This window comes from Hipposideros armiger, unplaced genomic scaffold (genome assembly GCF_001890085.2).
Source record: "Hipposideros armiger isolate ML-2016 unplaced genomic scaffold, ASM189008v1 scaffold_218, whole genome shotgun sequence".
NCBI classification, from domain to species: Eukaryota; Metazoa; Chordata; class Mammalia; order Chiroptera; family Hipposideridae; genus Hipposideros; species Hipposideros armiger.
Genome location: NW_017731568.1, coordinates 1,816,935 through 1,826,296, shown reverse-complemented (window position 1 = coordinate 1,826,296; position 9,362 = coordinate 1,816,935). Strand labels below are relative to the sequence as shown.

The 9,362-nt window shown below is 36.3% G+C and overlaps 1 long non-coding RNA gene across 1 annotated transcript in view; it reads right to left on the bottom strand.

Annotated features, from left to right (window-relative positions):
• Positions 1-904: 904 nt before the first annotated feature.
• The window catches only part of LOC109389039 (uncharacterized), a 23,411-nt gene continuing 14,953 nt past the window's right edge, over positions 905-9,362 (bottom strand). Inside the window, exon 3 of the long non-coding RNA XR_002125334.1 lies at positions 905-5,031. This is a non-coding gene — a long non-coding RNA (uncharacterized LOC109389039). The remainder of the gene's footprint in view (positions 5,032-9,362) is intronic.

Sequence of the window (9,362 nt, the reverse complement as noted above, 5' to 3'; positions counted from 1 at the left end):
TTTTCTTTCAAAAAGAACAGCAGGCAAAATAGCCACAAAATTAAAATGCATAAATTTGAAGAAGCTATATATGATGAAATTTATTTATGCTGAATAAATCTCAAATTTACTTTTTCTTTATTCAAAGTTTGAATATAGAACTGCTTTTTCGTTTTATGCCAACTTTTGAATAAATGAGTCATAAGAGGGAAAGCTATTGGTTGATACAGAAAATATAATAACAGTACTCACATTTTGACATTTCTATTGCACCCTTCACCTTGAGAAAATTCAAGGCAATTAAACCCGAAAGTCATTTCTGTATCTTAGGCATCGTAAGCCCCAGTTATCTCAAAGCATAAGTAGAACACCCACAGCCCAGTCACCCTGTCAACCTACCTTGCTAGCATCCGCTGCCCAAAGTCCTCTGAGGCCTGGTGAATGTATATGACCCTTTAATTAATGGCCAGCTTCATAAAAAAGGAATATTGTCTTTTGTGACAACATGCATGGGCATTGATGACATTATGCTAAGTAAAATAAGTCAGATAGAGACAAATATTGTATGTTCTCACTTATATATGGAATCTAACAAAGCCCCACACAGGGGATAGGGGAAATAAGGAGATAAGGGAAATATAAAATGAAGAAGTTCGGGGTATCTAGCATGGTGACTACAATTATCAACATTGCTTTAACAACGCTGCATTGTATCGTTGCAAGTTGTTAAGAAAGTAAATCTTAAAAGCTCCCATCACACACACAAAAAAGGTAATTATGTGATTGACTTTATTGTGGTAATCATTTCACAGTATATATGTATATACAAACATCATGTACATCTTAAGCTTGCATGTTAAATGTCAGTAATATTTCGATAAAGCTGAAAAAATATATATATATAAAATAAATGATGCTAATTTAAATAAAATGATGGCCACTTGACCATAAAAGCCAATGTCATTTTCTACCCAGCAATGAACCATACAAATTCACTGGCTTTACACTTCAGGGCTAGGCATGCCTAGTCATTAAGCAGTTAATCTGCCGACCAAATAGAATATTAGCATCTTGAAATTTTAGTATCTTGAAGTTTTAAGGATGTTATAGAATCCAAATTCCTACCAACTACAGGAAACACTTTTACAAAATTTCTGTTGTTTTCATCCTCTGTCTTAATACCCCCAGTAGACAGTCAATTCTAATTATCAGGTGAACATCTGTTGTGGCCTATACCTTTAATCAGTAGCCTCTTATTTTTGATATTGCAAAAGACATAGAAAGTGTTGGCCCTTCCTTTCTATGCTCTTACAGTTGGTCAACAACAAATCAATAATAAAGGTACTATGTTAGAATACATATCACAGCACAGCGGGAACACAAAGGAAGCGGGTAGCCGGTCTACCTGGATATGGGGGTATCAGGAAACATTTCATGAACACGAAATACTTGAATGAAATATTAAGCAAAAAAAAAATCAAGTTATAAAATTGTATTTACAGTATTATCTCAGTTAAGTAAAGAAAAAAATGGATTGAAAAAATAAAGAGGCCAATGTGTTAAACATGGTGCCTCAGCACACTGGCATGACGGGTGATTATTATTTTGTTTTTTATAAAGTCAGGGGAGCATGTAATACTTTTATACTCCCAGCGAAAAAGTCAAATCATCAACAAAATATGTGGCATCTGGAATAAAACACACTGCGTCCACTTCAGGAATAAGAGAATTATTTTCATAATCGCCCCACTCTTATTTTAATTAACCAGCTTCAGTAAAGTCTTTTCAAAAAGAGAAGATAGAAAGAATACTAAATGGATCTACCCCAGAGACAATCTTAACAATTGTACTGCTGCCACAACAGTCAGATAACATTCACTGTATCACAATTGAGTGCATACCAGCTTTTAAAGTATAGCACGCAGGCGCGTGAAACACTATTTGCATTAACACACTATCTATAAAATGAATTTGAAAGACTTTTCTGAGTTGTCCTGAAAAAGAAAAAAAAAAGCAGCCTCCCACAGCTGGCTCCTCTATTTTTGGCTTCTCCTATCCCTGTTTTCATGGCAGCTGAGAAATATTAATGTGAGAAAAGTGTCTTTTATTTTAGTCTTTAGAAAAGAACTCAACAGAAAACCCTGCAACTTCAGCAGGAAGGTCAGAGTTTCAGGATCAGACCGTGGAAGTGCATTACTGGAACGACCTGAAGAAAAGAGGATGCTACAGAAAATAATATGTTCAACTTACATGTGACATTCCCAAAGTGCATGCTGTTTACATATAATGCTTAATAAACATATTTCACTAAAAGCTAATATGTCCCCTAAGAATCATTACATAAAATTGGTGTGTAATCAATTGCGTACATAGAAAAGGGAAACAAAAAAAAATAAATTTCTTTAATCCACCACCAATCAAGACATGAATGTTTAACAGGTCTATTTGATAATAGGGGAAACATTCAACTTGATGAAAAGCTTTCCTTCTGCCCGTTCCTTTTATGCCTACATATCTAGAAACTGAAATGCTTCCAAACATTACTCTTGAAAAAAATATGAGTCACATTTGATCCAGCAAATTGTGTGTGTGTGTGTGTGTGTGTATACACAGAATTGTAGCCATAGATCCAAACCAAATCTGAAGAGCAATGACAAGTTACTTCAGTTTTATTGACTCAATCAGATCATATGGTGAGTTATTTCCAGACATATCGATAAACTCATTGATTCCTCTCATTCTTATAGTCACTGGACTATAGAAAAAAGGATCAGTAGCCATTTGACCTTTATTGTGTATTAAACAAACACCAGATGGCACGGCTTCATTCAGGAAATCCATTCTATTTTCTTCATAGTCATGTTCACACTGCTGCTTCCCACTGAGCCTTTATCTCTGTTTGTCATGGTGCCAGAGCGGCCTGCATAGCACCTTTCATGCATCACAGCTTTCAAATCTTGTCCCATTAGTTTCATTTTGTTTCCATCATAAATAATCTCCACTTTCTCATACACTCTTTCATTATCTAATAATGGGCTGGGTTATTAGACAAAGGAGCCAAGTATTAAAGGGTTAGTGAGTACAATTTGTCCACTTGGTTTCTGGCCAGTGTGTGAACTATTTATTAAACAAATAAATTTATGCAACTAAAAAAAGAAGAGAGAGACCTAAAGGATGAAAACATCCCCATCCCGCTAACAAATTTTCAGGAGCACAAGACTTAAAAAACAACAACAAAAAAACCCGACATTTTAAGCTCAAATTGGAAACTTTAAAACACGGTCCCGTGAGTGTAACTTAATTCAACTTAATTATCTCAAGAAACACACAAAAGCAAATACCCTATCACTCTGTAAAATTCCATCACAATTCCTCTCCTTGGCCATTCCGTAGACTCATTTGGACATCAGCCAGCCATCTAGAAGTGTTGAAATGCTGGTAAGCATTTACAAGCCAAGTGACTCCATTCTTTGAGTGTTATCCTATGACTAAATTTCACCGAGTCCAAGAAGGGAGACTTGTCTTTTTGAAGAATATGGTATACAGACAAAATAAGAAAGCTGGACATTATGGGAGATTTATTGCCAACATTGTGAAGTTTAGTACAAACAGGGGGCATTCCCTGAGTCTCAGCAGAGTGGTTCTTCCGTGTTCACAGGAAGTTCAATGTTGAGCAAATAAAATATTCTAACAGCTAGAATTAGATTCTTCCATTATTTAAGGAAAAGTTAAGAAGTTTTGAATGCAGTGTGTAGGATGCTGTGAATATGTCGGCAGTGAGTTAAATCATCCCAGCCTATTATTCCCACAGGCAGGCCAATTATCAGCGGATAATTGGACTGATAATGAGCATTCTGACTGGTCGAGAGGTCCCTCGCAGGGCACATCATCCTCTTCCCTTATAAGGCTGTCCTCTGTGACAAGAATGGCATAAGTTATAAATGGGGGCTTTATAAAGAACGTAGAATTTTTTAGAAAAATCAATTTATACTGATTGAAAATAAGGTGAATGATAAACATTTTTTTTCTTTAATAAAAAAGTAAAGATACAAGCTGTTTGGTAAACACAGTATAGGTAACAATGATCTTTTTTATTTTTGTAAAATACTCCTATTATATAAAAGTATTTTAACTATATTTAGAAAAACAGGGAAGACACGGAAAAGAGACCCACTCATGATCTCATTTCCCTAATAGAGTGAACTTAATAATTTTGGAGTTTGGAATACATATTTAATGTAAAGTTAGTTGTAGCATTTGGGTAAGCAATTATTCTACTCTTTACTTTTATATGTTGACAGTAAACTCATATTAAGCCCTGTCTATGTCAACATATTTAACTAAATATTTTCTGCCTAGAATGCTCTTTTCTGTCCTCTTCCACCAGATAACTTCTATTTATGCTTTGCCTTCAGCTTAATTTTCACTTCTATAGGGAGTTTTTCTGTGACTTCCCAAAGCAGAATTCTTATGCCCTCGTACACTTTGCCTTTTCCTAGCTTTTATCATCGTATATGATGATTTGATTTACGTTCATCTCTTCCAGTCAACAGTAATCTCCATGAGGGCAAAGTGATTCTTTTGCTTAGTATTATATTGAGAATAGCATGTGGCACATAATAAGTGCTTAATAAATCATCATTGAATGAATGACTACATGAATGAATTTAAGCATTTTCTATACAGCTCTAGATGGTGAGTGAGGTTTAAAGAAAAAAATTGAAAATGGTTTGTGTACTAATCTCCAAATAAGAATAAATATAACTAAGGACAGTATCTTTTCTGATAATTCCATCACGTTAGCACTTCACACTTTTATGTCATCAGCCCACTAACACTATTCAAGAAGAAAATAACAGAAGAACTCTGTGTGAATGATAAGGAAAAATAAAAACAGGAAGAGAAAAAGAATCTGCTTTAAGCTCCCAGTAGAAATTGTTAATAATTGTTTACTCTCTACATTGTTTTCCTTTGAATGTAAGGATCATTTCTTCATAGTTTTCAGGATGGTTCTGGTTTCATATGTATCTTCTCAGCTGAAAGGTTACATATCTGAAAAATAAATTAAAAGCACCTCATCATACTGCTTAATTCCACTCAGTTCAAACTGCAGAATAAAACATAGTCAAGTCTGAACCTTAAATCATAACCCTTGCCTCACATGTCAGTTCAAATTTCCTTTAAATTCTGCTTAACTTCCTGGCAACATCTGCAAAACTTGTTTTGTGTTTCAGTTTTGTCTCAATTGCTAATACCACCTGAAATCCTTCCCCTCCCCACCTTTTTAAAAAAGAACTAAAAATTTATTATTGTCTTTTATTATGTAAGTTGTAAATCCAATTGTAAATCCATATGAAAATAAACTGCATGCTTCTTTATATTTTGTAGTTTTATGGCAATATGTTTAAAATTTTTGAAAAATTAATTTTGTTGATTTCTTTTCACCAGAATATTTCATTAGACAACTCAGCCACACCATTTCATTTTTTATTACATCTTACACAATTTTATATTCACAGCAAAACTGAGCAGAAAGTACAGAGGGTTCCCCTATACTCTCTGTCCCCATGCATATACAACCTCTCCCACTATCAATATCCCAAACCACAGTAGCACGTTCGTTACAACTAACCAACATGGACACACCATTATCACCCAAAGTCCATAGTTTACATTAGGGCTCACTCAGGGTGTTGTACAAATATATGGGTTTTGACAAATATATAATCACATGTACCCACCATTGTACCATCATAATGAATAGTTTTATTGCCCTAAAAATCCCCTGCACTCCACCTATTCATCACTCCCTCCTGACCAATTCCTGGTAACCATAGACTTTTCTTTTTTTCCCATCTCCATAGTTTTGCCTTTTCCAGAATGTCATATAGTTGGAATCATACAGCATAGAGCCTTTGTAGACAAGCTTCTTTTACTTAGTAACATGCATTTAGATTTACTCTATGTCTTTTAATGGCTTAACAGTTCATTTCTCTTCAGCACTGAATAATGGTCCATTGTCTGGATGTACTATACAGTTGATTTACCCATTCTTCTACTGAAGGACATCTTGGTTGTTTTCAAATTTGGGCAATTATGAATAAAGGTGCTATAAACATCCATGTGTAGGTTTTATGTGGACATAAGTTTCATTAATATGGATGAATACCAAGGAGTGTGGTTGCTGAATAATATAATAAGAGTATGTATAGTTTGGTAAGAAATTGCCAAACTGTCTGACAAAGAGGCTGTACCATTTTTTTTGTTCTCACCAGCAATAAAGGAGAATTCCAGTTGCTTCACATACTTGCTAGTCCTTGGTATTTCCAGTTTTGGATTTGGGCCATTATAATAGGTGTGTAGTGGTGGGGCCGGCCCAGTGGCGCAATGGTTAAGAGCTGGCTTGGGATGCCAGAGGGCCCGGTTCGGATCCCACATATGAGGGCCAGTGACACTGCCCTCCACAGCTAAGATGCTGAACAACAGCTCAACCTGGAGCTGGGCTGCTGTGAGTTGCCGGCGACGGCGTAGGCTGCAGTCCCTGTGGCAGCGTAGGCTGCAGCTCCTGTGGCAGTGGGTTGCCATGGGCTACTGTGTGTAGCCAGCAGCCAGCGTGAGCGGCCAGCAGCCGCAGTGAGAGGCCATCCAGAAGCTGGCGACTGATCTGCCTCACCCGGGAAGAGCGCAATGATGGTGCCAACTTGGGCCAGTGAAGCAACGTCCTCCACAACTAGACTGAAGAACAAAACGACAGCAACTTGTCTGTTCCCCTTCCCCCGATTCCCCAACACTGTTCCCATCCCCCCAATTCCCCAATAAAAATTTTAAAAAAATAATAAATAAAATAATAGGTGTGTAGTGGTATCTCATTGCTTTAATTTGCAATTCCCTAATGACACATAATGTTGAACATCTTTTCATATGCCTACTTGCATTCTGTGTATTTTCTTTAGTCAAAGTTTGTTCAGGTCTTTTGCACATGTTTTTAATTAGGCTGTTCATTTTCTTATTGCTGAGCTTTAAGAGTTCTTTGTGTATTTTGGGTAACAGTCCATTATCAACTGTGTCTCTTGTAAACATTTTCTCCCAGTCTTTGGCTTGTCTTTTCATTCTCTTGACATTGTCTAACACAGCAGAAGTTTTTAATTTTAATCAAGTCCAGCTTGATTAAAGTCTTTTTTTTTTCATGGATTGTGCCTTCTATGTTGTATCAAAAAGTCACTGCCATATCCAAGGTCACCTAGGTTTTCTCTTATGTTATATTCTAGGAGTTTTATAATTTTGCATGTTACATTTAGGTTTGTGATCCATTTAATTTTTGTGAAGGGTATAAGTCTGTGTCTACATTCATTCTTTTGTATGTGGCTGTCCCATCATTCTGTATGTCCAGTCGTTCCAATATCATTTGTTGAAATACTATCTTTTCTCCATTGTATTGCCTTTGTTCCTTTTGTCAAAGATCAGATGACTATATTTACATGGATCTACTTCTGGGTCTCTGTTCTGTTCTATTGATCTATTTGTCTATCCTTTCACAAATATCACACTGTCTTCATAACTGTAGCTTCAGAGTAAGTCTTGAATCACATACTTTGTGCTTCTTCAATGTTGGGTTGCTTATTCTGAGTCTTTTGCCTCTCCATATATACTGTAGAATTAGTTTGTTGATAGCCACAAAAAAGCTTATTGGAATTTTGATTGGGGTTGCATTGAATCTATATATCAAGTTAGGAAGAACTGACATTTTGACAATATTGGGTCTTCTTATAAATGAACATAGAATATCTCATTAATTTAGTTCTTTGATTCCGTTCATCAGAATTTTGTGGCTTTTCTCATAGATCTTGTACACATTTTGTTTGATTTATACCTAAGTTATTCAATTTTGGGGGTGCTAATGTAAATAACATTGTGTTTTTAAATTCAAATGCCTCTTGTTTATTGTTGTTATACAGGAAATCTGTTGACTTTTGTATATTAACCTTGAATTCAATAATCTTGTTATACTTGGTATCTGGAGTTTTTTGCTGGTGCTTTTGGATTTTCAATGGAGATGATCATGTCATCTGTGAACAAAGAGACAGTTTTATTCTATTTATCCTCTTAATTTTTGCTTGAGAAAGTCTTTATTTCCCCCTAACTTTTGAAGTTTAATTTCACAAGATAGAGAATTCTAGTTTAGTTGCTTTTTATTCTCAACACTAAATATTTCACTTCACTCTCTTTTTGCTTGCATGGTTTCTGAGGAGAAGCAGGATGTTATCTTTGTTCCTCTACAGGTCATGTATGCCCCCCGCCTCTTCCCCAGCTTCTTTCAGGGCTCTGATTTTCTGAATTTGAATATGATATGTCTAGGTGCCGGATTTTTTATATTTATCCTGCTTATTGTCCTCTGAGCTTTCTGGATCTATGGTTTAATGTGGGATGTTAATTCAGGGAAATTTCCAGTCATTATTGCTTCTATAGTATTGCCATTACATATGTGTTACACATTTTATCAGTCCCACAGTTCTTGAATATTCTATTTTTTTCAGTCTTTTTCTCTTTGCTGTTCAGTTTTGAAGATTGTCATATCTTGAAACTCAGAGATTCTTTCCTCTGCTGCTTCCAGTCTACTGATAAGCCCACCAAGGCATTCTGTATTTCTGTTACATTGTTTTTCACCTCTAGCATTTCTTCTTTATTCTTTCTTAGATATGCCATCTCTCTGCTTATGTTATCTATCTAATCTTGCATGTTTTCCACTTTTTCCATTAAAACCCTTAGCATAATAATCCCAGCTTTTAAAATGTTCTGTTCTGATAATTCCAACACTCCTGCCATATTTGACTCTAGTTCTGATGCTTGTTCAGTCTACTCAAACTGTGTGTATGTGTGTGCGTGCGCACGCGAATGGTGTGTGTATGTGCTTGAGTGGTGTGTGTGTGTGTGTTGTGTGTTGTGTGTTGTCTGTGTGTGTGTGTGTTTTCCTGATAGCATGCCTTATAATTTTTTGTTGTTGTTCAAAGGTACTCACTCATGATGTACCGAGTAAAAGGAGCTGTGTTAAGTAGGCCTTTCATAACATATTAGTAAGATGTGAGGGCGGGGTTGTTCTGTGATCCTATGATTAGGTCTCAGTCTTAGGTGAGCTTGTGCCCCTGGACTGTGAACTTCACAACTGCTTCTCAGTTTTCCTCCCCTCCGACCTTCTTAGGTGGGATAGGAGAGCTTGAGCAGGCTGGGATTGGGAATTTCTCTTTGTTTAGGTCAGTCAGGCTCTGATAAAACCCCAGCAGGTTAGGTTCTGGTTAACTAGTTTCTTCTGAGGTCAGGCCTTGTTAAGAACAGGATACTCTGGGGCCGGCCCAGTGGCGCGATGGTTAAGAACTCGCTTGGGATGC